This window comes from Triturus cristatus, chromosome 10 (assembly GCF_964204655.1).
Source record: "Triturus cristatus chromosome 10, aTriCri1.1, whole genome shotgun sequence".
NCBI classification, from domain to species: Eukaryota; Metazoa; Chordata; class Amphibia; order Caudata; family Salamandridae; genus Triturus; species Triturus cristatus.
Genome location: NC_140593.1, coordinates 1,235,067,782 through 1,235,089,787, shown reverse-complemented (window position 1 = coordinate 1,235,089,787; position 22,006 = coordinate 1,235,067,782). Strand labels below are relative to the sequence as shown.

The window sequence follows — 22,006 nt, the reverse complement described above, 5'->3', positions numbered from 1 at the left end:
CGATGCAGAGGCCCTTAAATGTATTCTCTCCTGTATTGGAAGCCAGTGGAGCGATCTTAGGGCAGGCTTGGCTGAGCAGCGTTTTTTTGTGCCCGTGAGAAGTCTTGCTGCCGAATTTTGAACCACTTGTAGTTTAGAAATGACTGAGTTGGGAGCACCCAGCTAGAGGGCATTGCCGTAGTCCAGCCTGGAGAGTATAAGTGCCTGAATCAGGAGCTTTTTTGAGTGGCAAAGTAGGAGAGGAAGTATTTTTCGTGCGGTTCGCAGCAGACCATAGCAGGCGGCGGAGGTTTTCCTGGCTTGGGTTCTAAAAGCGAGATCGTGGCCGAGCCAGATGCCCAGGCTTTTTATCTCCTTTTTGGCGTTGGAGCAGGCCCCATGCAAGTCCGCCACAGAGTGTTAGAATTAAAAATTGCTTGGTTGCCCAACAGCATGAGCTCAGTTTTGTCGCCGTTGAGTTTGAGGTGGGATGAGCTCATCCAGCTAGCAACTTCTTTGAGACAGGAGCACAGGTCCGTGGGGGACTGTTCCGCCTGGGTCAATGCCACGATTAGCTGGGTGTCATCCGCGTAAGTAACGTATAGTTTCTTACCTGTTGTTGTAGTTTTGCAGCTTGAAGACTTTCTGGATTCACTTTGCTGTGCATTATTCCGCCATCTAGTGGTTGGGTCCGGAATTGTAGTATTTCTTCTCTTTTTTTTTTCTTCCGTGGCCCAGGTGGGCGTCGACATACCACCATTTGGTGTCCTTCGTGACGTCGACGCGCTTTCTCCGGAAGCTCCCACCTTTGGTCGCCAACTTCGGATTCTTTTTTCTTTCTTTGTTTTCTTATTTAATCCTTGTAAAGTCTTTTCACCTTCTAGCCCCCTTCATCCTCCTGTCTCATCTTTCTGGCGGAGGAGGGTGGGTTCGCTAGTGAATTCAGAAAGTCTTAAAGCTGCAAAACAACACCGACAGGTAAGAAACTATACGTTTTGCAGCGTGAATCTTTTTGGATTCACTATGCTGTGCATCGACTTTGTAGCGGTTTCTCCTCATAGTGGTGGTTGGGTGGAAGATGAGCATTGGTTACCGAAAATATGTTGCAAGACCTTCTGTCCAACTTGCGCTTCTTTGTTCATTTGGATATCCACACAGAGTGCTTAGTGAACGTATGCACTGAAGACCATGTTGCCGCTTGGCAAATGTCTTGGATAGGTGTGTTTGCTAGAAACGCAATTGTTGCTCCTTTCTTCCTTGTTGAGTGAGCATGAACTGCTCCTTGTAATGGCTGAGCTGCCTGTCTGTGGCAGAGCAGAATGGTTTGTGCAATCCATCGTGCAATGGTATTTTTGGTAACAGGTCGTCCCAAAAAAATGCGGGCGAAGGATACAAAAAATTGCTTTGTCTTTCTGCACTCTTTTGTCCTTTCTATATAGTGCATCACTACCCTCCTGGCGTCCAGTGTGTGTAAGGCTCTTTCTGTGCTCGTGGACGGTTTTTGGAAAAAACTTGCTATTTGAACTGCCTGGTTGATGTGGAACTTAGACTCCACCTTTGGCATGAAATGCGGGTCCGTACTCATGACAATCCTATCACTGTGTATTTGTAGGTAGGGTTCTTGGAGCGTTAACACTTGCAATTCACTTACTCTTCGTAGTGATGTGATAGCCACTAGGAAGGCTGTCTTTAGTGTGAGCATATGTAGTGTAGCTTTGTGAATAGGCTCAAATGGTGCTTTCATCAGTTGTGTGAGCACTACATTGAGGTTCCATGCTGGTGCTGGCATTCTGCCTGGAGAAGCGATCCTTTTTGCACCTTCTAGGAATCTCTTTACCACCTGTGATGTGAAGAAACTTTTCACTGTTTCTCCTCTTGTGTAAGCCACAATTGCCGCTAGGTGGACCCTTAGGGACGTGTAGCCTAGTTTATTTTGCAGTAGATGCGTCAAGTATCTTAGTACTGTTGATTCCATAGTAATCCTTGTTTGCAGATTTTCTCGAATGCACCATTTGGTGAATCTTTTCCACTTTGCTACGTAGCACTTTCTTGTGGTCGGTCTTCTTGCCTCTCTGAGTACCGCCATCGTACTGGCCGGTAATTTGAGGTGTGCGAACTCTAGGTCCTCAGGAGCCATGCAGCTAGGCTGAGGCTTTCTGATTCTGGGTGTAGTACTCTTCGGTTTTGCATTGTTAGCAAGTCCTTCCTGGCGGGGAACCTGTGTGCGTGCGTTTGTGACATTACCATGATTTGTGAGAACCATGTTTGCCTGGCCCATTGGGGTGCTATCAGGATGAGCGTCATGCTGCTGAACCTGCACTTGTTCAGCACTCTGTGTAGTAGTGGTATTGGTGGAAAAGCGTATGCAAATGTCCCTGACCAGCTTATCCATAGCACATTCCCCAGGGACTGTTTGCACGGTACTCTGGATGCGAAGTTTTGGCAAATTGCATTTTGGTGTGTTGCAAAGTGGTCTATTTGTGGAGTCCCCCATTTGTGGAATACCTTCTGGATTTCCTGTAGGTTGATCTCCCATTCGTGGGATGCTGACGTCTGTCTGCTGAGCCAGTCTGCCTCTACATTGTCCTTCCCTGGTAGATGTATTGCTAACAGGTCTATTTTTCTTGGGATTGCTCATCTCCATATTTCCTGCGCTAGCCGGGAGAGTGTCACTGAATGTGTCCCTCCCTGCTTGTTGATGTAGAACATGGTAGTTGCGTTGACTGTTTGTATCAGTACTCTGTTCCCGTACAGCAGTTTCTGAAAGGCCTTTAAGGCTAGGAACACTGTCTTGAGTTCTAGGTAGTTGATGTGCTTTATTGCATCCCGATGTCCCCACAACCCCCTTACTTTGAGGTTGTTTGTGTGCACTCCCCACAACTTCTGGGAGGCGTCTGTTGTAATGGTTACAGTTGGAGTTGGTTGTGTGAATGATCTCCCCTGTGCTAAGTTCTTCTGGTTCCACCACGCTATTTCTTGCTGTACTGTTTGTGTGACAACCACTAGATCCTCCCAACTCCCTGTCGCTTGTGACCATTGCTGCTGGATCCATTCTTGGAATGGCCTCATGTGTAGGCGAATATTTGGTACCAAATGTATGCATGATGCCATCATTCCCATCAGTTTGCTCACTGTCAGAGCTTGCCCCTTGCGGTAAAGACGCGTCTCCTTGTATATAGCCAGAGTCCTCTTTGCATATGGAATCACTGTGCATTGTATGGTGTTGATTTCTGCTCCTAAGAACCTCTTCAGTTGTTCTAGTTCTATTGACGTCTTCTCCCAGTGGATCGAAAACCCCAGTTGGGCCAGCGTCTGTATCACTATCTCTATGTGCTTCCTGCACCTGTGGTATGAGCTTGCTTTTACCAGACAGTCGTCGAGGTATGGGTATACATGTATCCCCTACCTCCTTAAGTGTGCCGCTACTGCCGCCAGACATTTTGTGAAGACTCTCGGTGCTGATTTTAGTCCGAAAGCTAACACTGTGAACTGGTAGTGATTTGTGCCTATTGTAAACCCGAGGAGGTGTTTGTGTTTGCTGTTGATGGGGATGTGCAAGTAGGCGTCCTTTAAGTCTATAGTTGCCATGTAGTCTCCTCTTTGTAGTTGAGGTATGACCTCTTGGAGGGAGGTCATCTTGAACTTTTGAGTCTTTATGAACCTGTTTAGGAATCTGAGGTCTAGAATTGGACGTAATGTTCCGTCTACCTTTGGTATGAGGAAGTAGGTTGAGTATACCCCTTTGTTCCTTTGTTTTTGTGGCACCATTTTTATGGCTCTTTTCTTTAGCAGTTCTCTTGCTTCCTCCCTCAAGTGTGTCAGCTCTTTTGTTGTGCGCACTCTGACCTTCTGTTTTGCGGTGGCCTTTCCAGGTCTATACAGTACCCATGTTGTATGAGGTTTAATATCCATTTGTCTGATGTTATTTTCCTCCACTCCTGGAGGAAGTGTCTTAATCTGCCTCCTACCGGTGATGTGTGTTGGAGAAGCTGTTGAAGTTTTTGATTTTTTGCTGGTTTTGTCTTGTCTCTTTCTGCACTTCCTGAGGTCTCATCCAGGAGTGTGTTGTTTCTGCTGGTGAGTCACTTTCCTGTGGGAGGCTGACTTCCCCTCTGGCCGTTACCCCTTCCTCGGCTGCGCCCTCGAAAGGATTGTCCTCGGGGCTGGTACTGCCAGTTTTGCTGCTGCTGTCCCTGGTTACCCCCTTGATAACTTTGCTGGGAGGTTTGGTGTGTTGCCCCAGGCTGATGATTTCCTCTGGCTGTTGGTCTCCTGGAAGGTGTTCCTCTTCTCATACCTCGGAACTACAGCGCCCCCATAGATCTAGCTGTTGCGTTATCTTTCTTCAGCTGGTTCAACTTTTCATCAACTGGTGCTCCAAACAGTTGTTCCCCGTTGAAGGGTGTATTGAGGATGTTGTTTTGGACCTCATTCTTGAACCCTGAAATTCTTAACCAGGCATGTCTCCTTTCCGTGATCCCCAGCATCATCTGCCTGCTCGATGTCTCTGCTGCGTCCAGGGCTGACTTTAAACATGTATTAGATATGTTCTTCCCCTCTTCTACCAGATGGCTTGCTCTTCTCTGTTATTGTTTTGGTACGTGCTTGAGGAGATCTCACACTTCTTCCCAGTGCAGGTATGCGTGTCTGTTGATGAGCGCATTGGAGTTGGCGATGCGCCATTGTATGGCTGCACTCCTTTCCATCTTCCTTGCTTTCTTTGTCTGGTAGAGGGCCAGAATTTGTAGGTATATGTGCTCTTTTCCGAGCTGTGGATGTAATGATGGAGTCGGCTGGTACTGACCCTCTGATGTACATGGGGTCCTTCGAAGAATGTTTATATTTTTTCTCTGCTCGTGGAGTCACAGCTCTACACATGACAGGCTCTTTGAATACCTCCTTCCCCTGGTCCAGCACACTTGGGAGCATGGGCAGGAACTGGCTTTTAGTCTGTGAAGGCAGCAAGGTCTCCAAGAGGAAGCAAGACTGGGGTTTCTCTTCCTCTAACTTCACACCATACGTCTCAGCCGCCCTTTTGATGACTTGATTGTAGATCCCTATGTCGTCCGGCGGTAAAGGCCTCGATGGATATGAATCTACGCCCTCTTCTGGTGATTCGGCGTCGAGATCTTCCCACGGCAAGTCGTGAGCCTCTGAAGAAGTCGACTCTTGGTAAGTCTCATCTTCTTCCCCTTCGCCTGTCCCGTAGTAAAGGTCCTCTTCCTGTTCCTCTCCAGGTTCAGGTGTGTTCGGCGCTTCGAATTCCTCGATGCCCTTTTCTGTTTCGGGTGTAGTCTTCGACGGTATGCTGTAGAATTTTAGCTTTTCGGCGAAGTCTTTCTTGCGTTGCAAGATGTTAGCCATTTCGGCCTCGAGCCTCTTTCTTTTCTTCTCCATCTCTGCCGCGTGATCGGCTTCGATGGCCTCGACCTTCCTCTTCGCGGTTGTCGACGTCGAAACCTGTCTCGGGCCTTCGTCTTTCGACGTCGTAGCCTCTTTTTCGTGGCTGCTCTTCGGCGCCTTTTCCTTGTCTAGGGATTTCGCCGTCTGGGGGTCCTTTTCAGAGGATTCGACGGTCTGTTCGTCCCTGGATGCAGTAGTCGACGTCGAGTGCTTCGACGGCCCTGCTCCTTTCGAGGACTTTGGCTCGCCTTTGCGAGTATCAGTGGAGTTTAGGGTTCGACGACTCTTACCTCCTTCGATGTTTTCTTTTCGACCTTGACGACCACGACGTCTTCTGGTCCTTCTGCTACGTTGTCTTCCTCTCCGCTGGAGAGTCCCAAATCTCGTAGCGATGGGGGCGTCCCCTGCCCCTGCATGTTGTAGTTTGCTCTTCTATGTCTCTCCCTTACTCTGAGAGTCTTCGGGGTGAACGCTGCACAGGCGTTGCAGTCCTCGCTTCGATGGTCGAGCGGCAAGCAGAGATTTCAAACCGAGTGTTGGTCCTTTTGCGCGTACTTGTGGTGGCAGTTTGCGCAGAATTTGAACGGAGTCTTGTCCATCACCGCGCCCAGGGAGCCCCCTGTATGCGCATTCACCTTCGAAAAACATTGAATTCTTTGAAGTTCTCTGAACTGTAGTCGAGTTTCTTCTTACTAGGTCTTCGGTGTCTTCCCCGGTGATATATTCCAATCTTTCGTCGATTCTTCTCTCCAAAGTTCTTGGAGCTCCTTCCTGTTGATCCAGACCCAACAGCGGAAAAAAGAATCTGAAGATAGCGACCAAAGGTGGGAGCTTCCGGAGGAAGCGCGCAACATCACGAAGGACACCAAATGGTGGTATGTTGACGCCCACCTGGGTCACGAAAAAAAAGAAGAAAAAAAAAAAGAGAAGAAATACTACAATTCCGGACCCAACCACTAGATGGCGGAATAATGCACAGCATAGTGAATCCAGAAAGATTCACGTTGCAAAACTAGCTGAATTCAGAAAGGGGCTACTATCTCTGCCAGTGGGGACATGTACACATTAAAAAGTGAGGGGCTCAGAGACGAGCCCTGGGGAACCCACATTGCAGTGGCACTGGTTGAGATCGGGTGTTCCCTTCGAATACCTATAAGAATCTTTCTTCCAGGAACGATTTCAACCAGGATAAGGCCGTGCCTGTCACTCCCACTTTTTTGAGATGGTGTACCACAGTGCAGTGGTTCACCGTGTCAAAGGCTGCACTTAGGTCCAGGAGGATGATGGCTGAAGATCCTCCGGAATCAAGACTCTTTCTAGACTCCTCCACCACCACTATCAGTGCAGTCTCTGTGCCCTGGCCAGGGCGGAAGCCAGTCTGAGAGGAGTGGAGCGGTTTAAAAGTTTCGAGGTGCGCAGAAAGTAGGCGGTTGACATATTTTTCTGCGACCTTGCTAATTCCGGGGAGTAATGAGATGGGGCGGTAATTACCCATCTCCGTTGGATCGAAGTTGGTTTTTTTTTTAGTAGCGCTTTCACCATGGCATTTTTCCAGTCTTGGGGGACTGTACCCGATGCTAGAGAGGCAATGATTAAATTAGTGATGGGAGAGATGAAGGTGGGTGTTGCCAACTTCAGGATGTTGAGAGGGGCAGGGTCGAGCGGAGAACCGCTCTTGATCGAGTCTAGGATAGGAGGGAGTAGTTCCTCGGTGAGTGGAGCGTATGATTCTAGGCGATGGGCATTATTCTGAGGTTCTAGTTTGTGGGGCTCGGGTGAGTGCTCATTGTTAGTGAGTGGGAGGAGATCGAGGATATTTTGGATTTTGGCAGAGAAAAATCCTGCTAATTCCTCGCAACGGTGGCCAGACGGGTCAGGGGCTGCGGGCGGGTCAGGGACTTTCATGAGTTTTTTTGCGATCGGAAATATTTCTCTGGAGGAGTTGGAGGAGGATAGGATTTTTTCCTCGTAATAGGCAGCCTGGGCTGCTTTTAGTGCTACTTTGTAAGAGGCAATGGATGACCTGTATTCTGATTTTTTCTCGCTTGCAAAGTCTTTCCTCCATGCGCTTTCTAATCTTTTACACTGTTTCAATTTGCGAAGTTCAGGGGTGAACCAGGGGGATTTATTGGGTCCGGTCTTTTTTTTAGTATGGTTTTTCTGGGTATTACTACATCCAGCGAGTTTTCGATCCACGAGGAGAGCTTTCTGTTGGCTACTGAAGGGTTGGAGTAGTGGGTGGGTATAGTTAATTCCAATTCACAAGTCCAGTCTTCTACAATCAGTTTGGGCCAGAGGCGGGCTTGAATGTGTGACGCTAGCGAATGGGAGCCCGGGGTGAATGGGTGCCACGAAAAAGGGACTAGGAAGTGGCCTGACCAAGGAAAGGGGATGGGCTCTCCTTCCCTTTTAGTTCTGCTATACTTGAGAAAATAGGGTCAAGTTGATGACCTTTCATATGTGTGGCTTGATGAGTCTTTAGGTGTAACTGGTAGGTTGCGAGATCGTGGGCAGGTCGTCAGCCACTTTGTCTACAGGGTCATCAAAATGAAAATTAAAATCTGCAAGAAGGTTAAAATTGGGAGACGCACTGGCAAGATTTAGGACAGTTTCCAGTAGTGAGCTGCAGAATTGTCCATGTGCTCCTGGGGGGCGGTATAGTAGAATGCCAACAAAAGTAAGTGAGGGGGTGAATTCGATAGAAAAATGAGCATTTTCGCAGTCTAGGAGGGGGCTGTCCAAGATGCGGCAGATTAAATGGTCTTTGTAGACTATAGTGATCCCGCCGCCCTTACTACTTGTTCTATCTTGGCGCTGAATCAGGTAACCAGGAGGGAGCGCTTGAACAACGTCTGAACTTGGAGATAGCCAGGTCTCCGTGAGGAACAGAACATCTAGTTCCGTGTCTTGTAATAGTATTGAAATTTCCGTGGTGTGTTTTGGCAAGGATCTGCAATTCAGCAGAGCCATGTTGAACGGATTCCCTGCCGAGGGGTGGTGAGTTACCATTGAGGACAGTTCATATGGGCAGTGTAGACACTTGTCCTGCAATTTCTCAATGGAGTGAGTGCATGATGGCGTTGGGGCTTTCATTATGTGGAGTAATTTTTCCCTAGAGTATCGGAGGGGGCTGAAGGAGTAGAGGCAGGGGTTCTTGGCCCTGGGCCCGGTCTGGCACGGATGGGCACAGACGGGCTTGCCTTTGGTGTGCCCGCTGCGCACATCAGCTGCGCATAGAGGCAGGCATCGCTTTTTATGCTGCCGGTTAAGCAGCTAGACTGCTAACCCTCCCTGTGTCTATTGTCCAATTACCCGCACTTCCGGTCTGCGTCACCCTTCCCTCCACTCAACCGGAACAATCCGTGGTGGACCGGGGAAGACGCAGAGTTAACCTGGTGCAAGTGTGCAAGTGCTCAATAAGTAAGTGTTTACAACCTATACGAGGCAGTTTTAAAACAAGACGATTTTAAAAAGGAGCAAGTTGTACATTTTTAAAAATGAATTCGGGCAATGCGCAACACAGAAGTTTTACCAGCAAACAATTTAAGTAAAAATGCAGTGCGTATAGAAAAAGTTAGGAGCCCTTTGCCAGGCGTTCCGTCCACTTAGTCTGAGAGCAAGGGCTAATGTCCACTGCGCGTCGAGGCAGGCATTGTTCCAATTACCCTGCACATCTACACAATAGTGTTTTGTAAATGTGTGCGGTGTAGACCAAGTTGCAGCTTTGCATATGTCATCTAAGGGAATGTTCCCCAAGAAGGCCATAGAAGCCCCTAGCTTGCGCGTAGAATGAGCCCTAGGGGGAATGGTTAATCTACGCTTGGCTTTAAGGTAGCATATTTGGATGCACTTAACAATCCACCGTGCAATACCTGCTTTTGAAATGGGATTGCCTTTATGAGGTGGGGAGAAAGCAACAAAGAGTTGTTTAGTCTTTCGAAAGGATTTAGTTCTTTCAATGTGATAGAGTAGTGCCCTTTTAATGTCTAGTGTGTGAAGAGCCATTTCTGCCACTGAATCTGGTTGAGGGCAAAATACTGGTAGCTCAACGGACTGGTTATGGTGAAAGGCAGACACAACTTTAGGTAAAAATTTTGGATTAGTCCTGAGAACCACTTTGTTGTAATGAATTTGCAAAAATGGTTCTTGTATGGTTAGTGCCTGAAGCTCACTCACTCTTCTAAGAGAAGTTATTGCTATAAGGAAGGCTACTTTCCAAGTAAGGAATTGTAGTTCACATTTGTGCAGAGGTTCATATGGTGGGCCCATGAGCCTTGCAAGGAGGATATTAAGATTCAATACTGGAGAGGGTGGAACTCTAGGGGGAATTATTCTTTTAAGTCCTTCCATAAAAGCTTTAATAGCAGGTACTCGAAACAAAGGCAAGTGTTGTCTGTTTTGTAGATAAGCTGCTACTGCAGCTAGATGTAGTCTTATAGATGTATATGCTAGGTTACAGCGTTGTAGGTGTAAATAGATAGCAAATAATGTTTTGAGTGGAAGCGTCTAGCGGATTGATTTGATTGTTTGTACAGTAAATTACAAATCGTTTCCACTTCGCTGCGCAGAATGCTCTGGTAGTAGGACGTCTAGTCTCTTTAATGACGTTCATGCATTCTGGCGGGAGATTAAGGTAGCCAAACTCTAAGATTTCAGGTGCCAGATCGCAAGGTTGAGTTGACTGGGATCTGGATGTCTTATCTCTCCATGGTTGTGAGTGAGCAGTTTGGGAGAGAGGTGTTATTTTTGATGAGGAACTACTGACATTTCTAATAGGGTTGTGAACCAGGGATTTCCATGTGGGAGCAACCAGGATTAGTGCGAGAGAATGCTGTTTGAGCTTCCGAACCACTTATGGAATGAGTGGGAGAGGCGGAAAAGCGTAAGCAAATTTCCCTGACCAGTTCATCCATTTGCATTGCCTGTGGACAATGGGTGTGGATACCTGGACGCGAAGGTTGGGCATTTTGCGTTTTGGTGTGTGGCGAACAGATCTATTTCTGGGTACCACCACATTTGAAAGAATGGAAAAAGAACTTGAGGATGTAGTTCCCATTCGTGGATCTGTTGTTGTTGAAGACTGAGGAGATTTGCGATTTGATTGTGTACTTCTGGGAGCTGTTCTGCAAGGAGATATATGTTTTGAGGAATGGTCCATTTCCATATGCGTTGAGCTAAGTGAGAAAGCTGTACAGTGTGTTCCTCCCTGCTTTTGTATGTAGTACATTACTGTCATGTTGTCTGTACGGACTAAGACAGTTTTGCCTACTAGATGGAGTTGAAAGGATTTTAGTGCCAGAAAAATTGCCAGTAATTTCAGGTGGTTTATGTGGAATTGTTTTTGTTGTGTAGTCCATATGCCTTGAATCGTAAGGTTTTGGAGACGAGCTCCCCAGCCGGCGAGCGATGCTTCTGTTAGCACTATCTGTGGAACCGTGTCGAGGAACGGCCGTCCTTTGGAAAGGTTTTGTGTGTTCCACCAGTGCAGAGAGCGATATGTGGGGCTGTCCACCAACACCAGATCTGTTAGCTGACTTTGAGCCTGGTTCACTGACGTGCTAAGCATTCCTGTAGAGGACGCATGTGGAGTCTTGCATAAGGGACGATTAGGCTGCAAGAGGCCATCATCCCGATTAATTGCATGAACACTCGAGCTGGTAATGAGTGTTGAGGCTGAAATTGTGATATCAGAGCCTGTATGTTGCGTATTCTGACTGGGTTGGGGTACGCTTGATCTTTGGAAGTGTCTATTGTAGCTCCTAGATACATTTGTGTGTTGGATGGTTGGAAGTGGGACTTTTTGAAATTCATGGTGAATCCCAAGTCGTGAAGCAACTGAATTGTTTTGCGGGTATGAACGCAGCTGTTGTGTGACTTGACTTTTAAGAGCCAGTCGTCCAGATATGGGAACACATAAATGTGTTGCCTTCTTAAGTGAGCTACAACTACTGCGAGGCACTTGGTGAAGACTCTGGGTGCTGTGGTCACCATTAACGGGAGGACTTTGAACTGGCAGTGTTGACCGTCCACCAGGATCCTGAGATATTTTGTGCGAGCGAGGTGAATGGGAATATGGATGTAAGCGTCCCTTTAAATCCAGAGTGGAAAGAAAGTTGCCTTGTTGAAGCAATAGGAGCACCTGTTGGGAGGGTGACCATGTGAACATGATCTGATTGAATATAGAGGTTTAGTGGTCTGAGGTCCAGTATTGGCCTGAGAGAGTCATCCTTTTTTGGAATTAGGAAATATAGGGAGTAAACCTCTGTGCCCTGATGAGGCAAGGCGACTGGTTCTATTGCATGTTTTTGTAACTGGGAGAGAACCTCTTGTTTTAGGAAGGTCAGATGTTCTGATGGGAGTGGAGGCGAGTTCTAGGCAATAACCATACTGGATAGTTTGTCTTACCCACTTGTCTGTTGTGATGGAGTTCCAGACAGGTAGGAACTGTGAGAGACGTTCCCCGACAGGAGTGGAATGGTCGGGGGTAGTGTGGGGAAGTCACTGCTTGGTGGTAGGGGAATTGCGGGTATTACCTCTGGCTCTTCCCCTATTACCGTTCCCTCTGTATCCTCCCCGAAAGTATCCTCTGGAGGAGTTAGATTGATTGGGGCTTTTGTAAGATGAGGAGGGATTTTCTGACGACATTGTTTTGGAGCCATCCCCTGTAAAAGGAGCGGCGAAAGGAACCCCTGTTGGAGGTAGTTGCAAGGCAACCATGGACTTAGCAGTCTCGGTGTCTTTCTTCATTTTCTCCAATGAAGTATCGACTAGGTCCAAAAAGATGTTCTTGATCGAAGGGCTGATTCAGTATGGTGGTTTGAACTTCTTGCTTGAATCTAGAGATTCGAAGCCAAGCGTGCCTATGCAGTAATATGCTGGTGTTTATGGCACGAAATGCTGTATCAGCCGTATCTAGGGCGCATTTTATGGAGGTGTTAGTTATAAGTTTGACCTATTGAATGAGTTCATTGGCCTTGTTTTTATGTTCCTCTGGTAAGTGCTGCATTAGTTTTTCCGGCTCGTCATACTACGCTCTGTCGTAGCGTGCTAAGAGAGCTTGAGCGTTGGCAATGCGCCAATGGTTAGCAGCCTGTGTCGCAATTCTTTTCCTTGAAGCGTCTATAAGCTTTGACTCCTTGTCAGGAGGAGGGGCGTCACCTGTAGCATGGGAAGTAGCCCTCTTGCGTGCGTTAGACACAACAAGAGAGTTTAAGGGTATCTGGCCTTTGATATACACTGGGTGTGTGGGAGCTGCTTTATATTTTTGATCCACCCTTGGTGTAAGTATTCGGGCTCTAACAGGGTCTTTGAATACTTCGGTAGCGTGTTTCAACGTGCCCTTTAGCATGGGTAGGGTGTGGGTGGATTTTTGTGCGGGTGCGAATGTTTCCACTAAGAAGTCCTCTTCTAGGGGATCAGTGTGAAGTTCCACCCCATGGTAGTGAGCAGCCCTATTAATAAGCTGTGCAAAACCAAGGTTATCATCAGGTGGTGATGGCCTGGAGGGATACAGATCAGGGTCATTGTGTAGATCTGGATCTTGATCATTGTCATCCCATGGGTCTGTGTCCTGTGGTATGTTATGGCTGTCATCATCTCCTAGTGTATCCCCATCCCCACCACCATCATCATACTGTGGTGCATGTGAGAGTGTAGGTGATGGTGAGTTTGCTGGTGAGATAAATAAGTAAGGATCAGGAGGAGGAGAGGGAGGTGTATAAATGGGGGAGAAGGGTCAGTACCCATGTCCTTGCATATGAGAGGTATGTGAGAGTCCTCTGGGAGGTCTAGTTTCCGTTTCTTAGGAGGTTTAGTGAGAAGGTGGCCAGTTTCGGGGTCAATATGCAGTGTTTTCTGCTTTGGATCCGAAAATTCTAGAGAAGAAAGGTCTGAGTGGTATGTCTTGTTTCAGCGTCGGAAGCTTGGGCGTAGAGTGTTCCTTAACGGGCTTAAGCTGTGAACGTTTTGTAGGGGTTTTTGACTCTGAAACCTTTTGTGAAGGAGTTTTCGGCTCAGAGCTTTTCTTCGGCTCTGAGGCTTTCGGTTTGTCTTGTTTCGGCTCCAAAGCTTTCGGTTTGTCCTGTTTCGGCTCCGAAGCTTTGTCTTTTGGTGGCTTCGGTGTCGAGGTTTTCGGCGTTGAATGTGTCTTCGCTGCCGGTAATGAAGGGTGGGGCACCAGCTTGGTTTTAGGCTTCGGTGCCGAAGGTGTATGTTCGGTGCCAGAATGGGGCCGACTCGAGCCCGAGTCGGAAAGCTTTTGTTTTGGTTTCATAGCCGGGCCCGAGGGCGGGGCATTTGAAGTATGTTCACGGTGTTGACCTGAGCCTGAGGGCAAAGGTGTTACCGGAGCCTTAGGTTTGGTGGCAGCCTGGGTGTTAGTACTCACTGTCCGTTAAGCCGGGGTGACGTTCTGCTCGTCTTCCTCGGGGTAATCGGCTTCGGGCACTGAGATATCCTCTTCTGCAGGTTGGAGTTGTGGATGGACATTTGAACCTGCTCCGAAGATGTCTGGAATCGAGCTGCTGCCGCGGGACATTTCGTGACGTCGAGTACGACAATCACAAATGGTTTTCTTCGACCGAAACGATGTACAGGCCTCGCAGTGCTTTTCCTCGTGCTCGGGGGAGAGGCAGAGGTTACACACTTCGTGCAAGTCCGTGTGTGGGAACTTAGCACCACACCTGGAGCATTTTTTTTAAACGGGGTCCGTTCCATCGACGGCCGGCGTGGGTAGGCCCAACGGCCTGTGTCGAAGCTCTTGGTCGAAGATTATTTGAAGTTGGATGATGCGCGTCGAAAGGGGAATGCGATCGAGAACAATACTGTTGAGTGGTTAAGGATTGCGCGTCGAAGGGGGTTCGAAGAAGATACCAACCCGGAGCGCAGCAAACTACATCCGAACCCGATGGCGGGAAAAAACAATCTGGGGATGGAGTCGATGCCCATGCGCACTATCATCGTATGGAGGAGTCACCAATCTCGTGACCACAAAGACTTCTTCAAACAAAAACAAACTGCAAACATCCGAGCCCAACATCAGATGGCGATCTATGATAACGCACATGATCTACAGCTCATATGCCTCGAACATACTATACCAAAATGAGGTATAGTGAGTCCAGTAGAAGCCCAAAGGTAGGCAGAGGTAAAAGTAGATAGTAGATCGCCATCTGGTGTTGGGCCCGGATGTTGCAGTTGTTTTTCCTCTTGGAAAGTCTTTGGAAGTCACGAGGTCGGTGACTCCTCCTTTGGATCGGTTTGCGCATGGGCTTCGGCTCCATCCTCAGATTGTTTTTCGCCAACAGGGAAAGATGGAGCATAGTAATAACAGGAAAGATGCCCATGTGTGTTGTATCTAAATAGGATAAACTGGAACAGATAAAGGTAGCTGGGGAGGCGTGTGTAGATCTCCAGCTCTACATTCCAACAAACAGATGCATACTGGTAAGTAGCATATTCCGTTCGATGCATATGAGCTGCAGATTACACACTTGTGCATAGATTATATAGCAGTACCCATCTTTAGCGCCGACCACCCGTATCTGTTGCAGTGGTTTGAAGGAATATGCTACTTACCAGTATGCATCTGTTCTTGGCATGTAGAGCTGCAGAGCCACACACTTAGGATAGTAGATCGCCATCTGGTGTTGGGCTCGGATGCTTGCAGGTTGTTTTTGTCTTCGGAAGAAGTCTTTGGTCACGAGATAGGTGACTCCTCCCTTGGACTACAGTGCGCATGGGCATCCACTCCATCCTCAGTTTGTTTTTTGCGCCATGATGGGAAATGATGGAGTTTGTAAAAATAAAGAAAGGATGTCCATGTGTAATGTCTAAGTAAGACGATGCTGGAACAGATACAGGTCCCGGGGAGGTGGGTGGGCGTGTGTGGCTCTGCAGCTCTACATGGCAAGAACAGATGCATACTGGTAAGTAGCATATTCCGTTCGAGGCATATGAGCTGCAGATCACACACTTAGGATAGACTATATAGCAGTGTCTCCCCTAGCGGTGGTCACCTTTATCAGTTGCAGCAGTTTGGAATAAAGTTTTAAGGACAGCCTGACCCACAGAAGCTTGTTGTTTGGCTTGCATGTCAACACAGTAGTGTTTAGTGAAGGTGTGTGTTGTAGACCATGTGGCTGCCTTACAAATATTTTCTAAGGGAATGTTTCCTAGAATTGCCATGGAAGCCCCTATTTTGCGGGTGGAATGCGCTCTAGGGGGAACTGTTACAGTGCGTTTAGCCTTGTGGTAGCATATTTGGATACATTTAACTATCCACCTCGCTATTCCGGATTTGGAAATGGGGTTGCCTTTATGTGATGGAGAGAAAGCAACAAACAATTGTTTGGTTTTGCGGAATGGTTTGGTTCTGTCAATGTAGTAAAGTAGGGCTCTTTTAACGTCTAAGGTATGAAGAGCTCTTTCAGCTACAGAGTCTGGATTTGGGAAGAACACTGGTAGCTCGACTGATTGGTTAAGATGGAACGGAGAAATGACTTTGGGTAGGAATTTAGGATTTGTTCTAAGAACCACTTTGTTACGGTGTAGCTGTAGGAATGGTTCTTGTATGGTTAAAGCCTGGATCTCACTTACCCTTCTAAGGGATGTGATAGCAATAAGGAACGCTACTTTCCATGTAAGGAACTGTAGTTCGCATTTATGCAGAGGTTCAAATGGGGGACCCATGAGCCTTGTGAGAACAATATTTAGGTTCCACACTGGAGAGGGTGGTAATCTGGGAGGAATAATCCTTTTAAGACCTTCCATGAAGGCTTTGATCGCTGGTACTTTAAATAATGACAAGTAGGCTGCTAATGCTGCTAGGTGAAGACGTATGGATGAGTACGCTAAATTACAGCTTTGCAAGTGTAGTAAGTAGGAAATGATGTTCTGGATGGATGCATCCAGTGGACGTATATCATTGTTAGTGCAGTAAATGGCAAATCTTTTCCATTTTGCAGTGTAGCAGGCTCTAGTAGTAGGTTGTCTGACCTCTTTTATAATATTCATGCAGTCTGGTGGTAGGTTGAGGTAACCGAACTCTAGGACTTCAGGAGCCAGATCGCTAGGTTCAGTTGATGTGGATCTGGGTGTCTGATTTCTCCATGGTTCTGGGTTAATAAGGACGGGGAGAGGCGCAGTTTTTGGTGTGGAACTAGAGAGAGTTCCAGCAGTGTTGTGAACCAGGGTTGACGCGCCCATGTGGGAGCTATTAGTATCAGCTTGAGAGACTGTTGCCTGAGTTTGCGTACCACGAATGGAATGAGTGGGAGAGACGGAAAAGCGTACGCAAATCTGCCTGACCAGTTCATCCATATTGCATTGCCCTTCGACTGTGGGTGGGGAAACCTGGCGGCGAAGGTTGGGCATTTTGCGCTTTCATGTGTGGCGAACAGGTCTATGTCTGGTTGGCCCCATTTTTGGAAGAATAGGAGTAGGACTTGTGGGTGTAGTTCCATTCGTGGATCTGTTGAGTTTGTCGACTCAACAGGTCGGCAATCTGATTGTGAACTCCTGGAAGGTGTTCTGCTAGCAGGTATATGTTCTGGGGAATGGCCCATCTCCAAATGTTCTGTGCGAGCTGGGACAGCTGGAGAGAATGTGTGCCTCCTTGTTTTTGTATGTAATACACGGCTGTCATGTTGTCCGCCCGGACGAGGACAGTTTTGTTCTGGAGATGTAATTGGAATGATTTTAGTGCTAGGAATACTGCCTGTAGCTCCAGGTAATTGATATGGAGCCCTTTCTGTTGAGTGGTCCATGTGCCCTGAGTGGTGTGTGTTAGGAGATGGGCTCCCCATCCTGTGAGAGATGCACAATGAAGATGCAGGACGCCATCATGCCTATGAGTTGCATAAACACTCTTGCTGGAAGAGAGTGTTGGGTTTGAAATTTTGCGATCAGAGCTTGTATTTTGGCTATCCTGGCTGGGCTGGGATATGCTAGTGCTTTGGAGGTATTTATGGTGGCTCCCAGATATTGATGGATGTGGGAGGGTTGGAGATGAGATTTGGGATAGTTTATTGTGAATCCCAAGTTGTGTAAGATTTGAAAAGTTTGGTGAGTGTGTAGGATGCACTTGTTGAATGAATTGGCTTTTATGAGCCAATCGTCTAGATATGGGAAGACATGAATTTGTTGTCTCCTGAGATGCGCTGCTACTACTGCTAGGCATTTGGTGAATACTCTGGGCGCAGTTGTTACCCCGAATGGAAGGACTGTAAACTGATAGTGTTGTCCATCCACCACAAATCTTAGATACTTCCTGTGAGCAGGATGCATGGGGATGTGAAAATAGGCGTCCTTGAGGTCTAATGTGGCAAGGAAATCGCCTTGTTGTAGTAGTGGGAGTACGTGTTGAAGAGTGATCATATGGAAAAGATCTGAGTTTATGTACTGATTTAGGAGTCTGAGGTCCAGTATTGGTCTGAGCGTCTCGTCCTTTTTGGGGATTAGGAAGTACAGTGAGTATACTCCTGTACCCTGATGTTGTAAGGGAACTGATTCTATTGCGTGTTTTTGCAGCAATGAGAGCACCTCTTGTTTGAGGAGCGTAGATGGTCTGGTTGGGTAGAATATGTGGGGGGGGGGGGGGTAGTGGTGAGTTCCAGGCAGTAACCATACTGGATAATTTGTCTTACCCACCTGTCTGTTGTGATGGAGTTCCAGACAGGTAGGAACTGTTTGAGTCTTCCCCCGACTGGAGTGGAATGGTCTGGGGGGAGTGGAGGAAAGTCACTGTTTTGTGGCGGGAAAGGTACGAGTGTTGGTACTGCCTCAACCTCGTCCCTTGGTGTTGTTTCCTCTATATCCTCCTCTAAAATATCCTCTACTGGGGGATGTTTGTGTAGAGGGTTTGAATGTGGAGGAGGTGTCTGCTCCAATGTTTTTGGAGTCTTCCCTGTAGAAGGAGCGTCGAAAGGAGCCACGTGGTTGTGGAGACTGCAATGCTCCCATGGATTTAGCAGTCTTGGTGTCTTTTTTCATTTTCTCAAGTGCAGTGTCTACTGCTGGTCCAAACAGTTGTTCTTGATTAAATGGTTGGCTAAGTATGGTAGTTTGTACCTCTGGCTTGAAGCCTGAAATGCGTAGCCATGCATGGCGTCTAAGGAGTACACTTGTGTTTATTGCCCTAGAGGCAGTGTCTGCGGCGTCAAGTGCACATTTAATTGAGGCATTTTAGATACGTTTTCCCTCTTGTACAAGGTCATTAGCCTGGGCCTTGTATTAGTCTGGTAGGTGTTGTATCAGGTCTTCTAACTGATCATAGTGAGCTCTATCGTAGCGTGCTAATAGGGCTTGAGTGTTGGCGATACGCCAATGATTAGCGGCTTGTGCTGCTACTCTTTTGCCTGATGCCTTTAATAGTTTGGATTCCTTGTCGGGGGGTGGTGTATCTCCTGTAGTTTGGGAGTTGGCACGTTTCCTTGCGTTGGAAACGACCAGGGAATCCAGAGGGAGCTGCCCTTTGATGTAACAAGGGTCTTTTGGAGCAGGTCTATATTTTTTCTCAATTCTTGGGTTGAGTACCCTGGCCCGTACGGGGTCTTTAAATACCTGTGTGGCGTGTTTTATGACCCCTTTAATCATGGGTAAAATTTGAACTGACTTTTGAGACTGTTCAAAGGTGTCTAAGAGGAAGTCTTCCTCGGGTGCATCGGAGTGCATGGTGACGCCATGATAAAGTGCTGCTCTGTGCACTAGTTGTCCAAACCCCAGGTGGTCATTTGGAGGTGATGGTTTGGAAGGGATATGGTGTAGGGTCAGGCATATCTGGTAGAGGGTATGCCCAGTCGTCCAATGGTACAGTATCTGGGTTTGTGAACGGATTATTAAGATCATCCGGATCACCTGGATCACCCCCGCCCCCTAGGTCATCATCCTGTGGGGGTGGTGTATGTGATGGAGATGGTAGAGGTAGTGGTGGTGTAGGCAGAGGGGGTGGGGTAGGAGGTGGAACAGGAGAGGAAGGAAGAATTGGGGATGTTGCAGAGTCCTTCTTCTTTATAGGAACTGGGGCAGGTGTTGTATCCGGTTTCCGTTTCCTACAAGGTACAGCAGTGACATGTCCAGTTTTTGGATTAATATAGATCCTTTTTTGTGTTGGATCTGGGTGGAAAAGTTCTTAATCTTGAGGAACAGACTTTGGCGCCGATTTTTTCGGTTCCGATCGAGGTTTTGGTTGATCGGTAGAGTCTTTGGCTTTAGGAGGTGTATTATAGTCCTTAGCCGGTGGTTTCGGTGCCGATGAAGATTTCGGCGCCGATGAAGGTTTCGGTGCCAAAGTTGAGTCTTTAGGCTTGGAAGCTTTCGGTGCCGGCTTGTCTATGTGCCTCGGTGTTTTCAGTGCCGAAGGTGCCGGAGCCGGTTTCGGTGCCGAGAGGTCTTGTGTCTTCGGTGCCGATGGCACAATGATATGTGGTTTGCTCGGGCCCGAGCCAGTGGAAGGCTTGTGTTTCTTCGGAGCCGAGCCCGAAGGCGGGGCTTCTGAAGGGTGTTTTCGGTCTCGACTGGGGCCAGCTGGCGAAGTCTTGACCAATGCCTTTGGTTTTGGAGGGGTTGGGGTAGGGGCAGTATTACTCACGCGTTGCCCCGGAGTAATGGGGTCGTCTGAGTCGTCTGCTTCTGAGATAATTTGAATTTCCTCGGAATCTTCTTCCGGGACATCGGGACCCTCATCGAAGATGTTCTCTGGTTCCAGGCTGGTCTGTGTGCCATGATATGGCGTCGAGCTCTTCGATCCCGAAAGGTCTTTTTGGATCGAAATGCGGCGCAGGCTGGACAGCTGGACTCGTTGTGATCCGGCGAGAGGCACAGGTTGCAGACCTTATGATGGTCACTGTGTGGGAATTTTGCTCCACACTGGGGGTATTTTTTAAACGGCGTCCTTTCCATGAGCCGTAGGCCTTACGGCACGGATAGGTCCAATCGCCCGCGTCGACGTCCGGAACCGGTCCGATGAATTCGATGTCGAGTGAAGGTGCCTCAATGTAGTTTTGTAAAAGTTTTTTGCTTCGAAAGCTTGTTTTTGAAGTTTTCTACCGGAGTGGAAAAGTTACATCCGAATCCAATGGTGGAAAAAAACAATCTGAGGATGGAGTGGATGCCCATGCGCGCTGTAGTCCAAGGGAGGAGTCACCTATCTCGTGACCAAAGACTTCTTCCGAAGACAACAACAACCTGCAAGCATCCAAGCCCAACACCAGATGGCGATCTACTATCCTAAGTGTGTGATCTGCAGCTCATATGCCTCGAATATAATGTTTTGAGTACAGCCTGGCCCACACTAGCCTGTTGCTTAGTTTGCACATCTACACAATAGTGTTTAGTGAAAGTGTGCGGTGTTGACCATGTAGCTGCTCTGCAGATATCATCTAATGGGATGTTCCCTAAAAATGCCATTGAAGCCCCTATTTTACGGGTAGAGTGGGCTTTAGGGGGAACGAATAGCGTTAGTTTTGAAATGTGGTAGCAAATCTGAACGCATTTGACAATCCACCTAGCTATTCCCGACTTGGAGATGGGGTTGCACCTTGTGTGGTGGAGAGAAAGAGACAAACAGTTGTTTGGTCTTACGGAAAGGTTGTGTTCTCTCTATGTAGTAGAGTAAGGCTCTTTTGACATCTAGTGTGTGAAGAGCTCTCTCTGCAACGGTCTGTGGTTGCGAGAAGAATACTGGTAGTTCTACCGCTTGGTTTAGGTGAAAGGGAGAAATGACTTTAGGGAGGAATTTTGGGTTGGTACGGAGAACAACCGTGTTATGATGCATTTGGAGAAAAGGTTCTTCAATGGTAAGTGCTTGTATCTCACTGACCCTTCTGAGGGAAGTGATGGCTACAAGAAAAGCGGTTTTCCATGTTAGGAATTGAAATCACATTTGTGCAGAGGTTCGAAGGGAGGCCCCATTAGTCTGGTGAGAACGATATTTAGGTTCCACACAGTTGAGGGTGGCAGTCTGGGGGGAATTATTCTTTTAAGGCCTTTCATGAAGGCTTTAATGGCAGGTACTCTAAAGAGTGATAGATGTTGCCTGTTTTGTAGATAAGCTGCTATGGCTGCGAGGTGCAGTCTAATAGACGTATAGGCTAGATTGCATCTTTGTAGGTGTAGTAAATAGCCTATGATGTGTTGAATGGACACATCTAGGGGATTGATGGTATTGTTGTGACAATAGACAACAAAACGTTTCCACTTGGTGGCGTAGCACGCTCTAGTGGTGGGTCGCCTAGCTTCTTTGATGACGTTCATACAGTCAGGGGGGAAGATTTAGGTTACCGAATTCTAAGATTTCAGGAGCCAGATCGCTATGTTGAGCTGAGCTGGGTCCGGGTGCCTGATCTCTCCATGGTTCTGGGTTAAGAGGTGTGGAGAGAGGTGTAACTTTTGGTGCGGTACTACAGAGAGTTCCAGCAGTGTGGTGTACCACGGTTGCCTGGCCCAAGTTGGAGCTACTAGAATCAGTATGAGGGAGTGTTGTTGTAGTTTGCGCACCACTAAAGGAATGAGTGGGAGAAGCGGAAAAGCGTATGCAAATCTGCCTGACCAGTTCATCCATATCGCATTGCCTTTGGACAATGGGTGTGGATATCTGGCGACGAAGCTTGGGCATTTGGTGTTTTCG

The 22,006-nt window shown here is 47.7% G+C and overlaps 1 protein-coding gene across 2 annotated transcripts in view; it reads right to left on the bottom strand.

Annotated features, from left to right (window-relative positions):
* FAM120C (family with sequence similarity 120 member C) overlaps positions 1–22,006 on the bottom strand; it is a 901,961-nt gene that overhangs the window by 160,513 nt on the left and 719,442 nt on the right. The window lies entirely within an intron of this gene.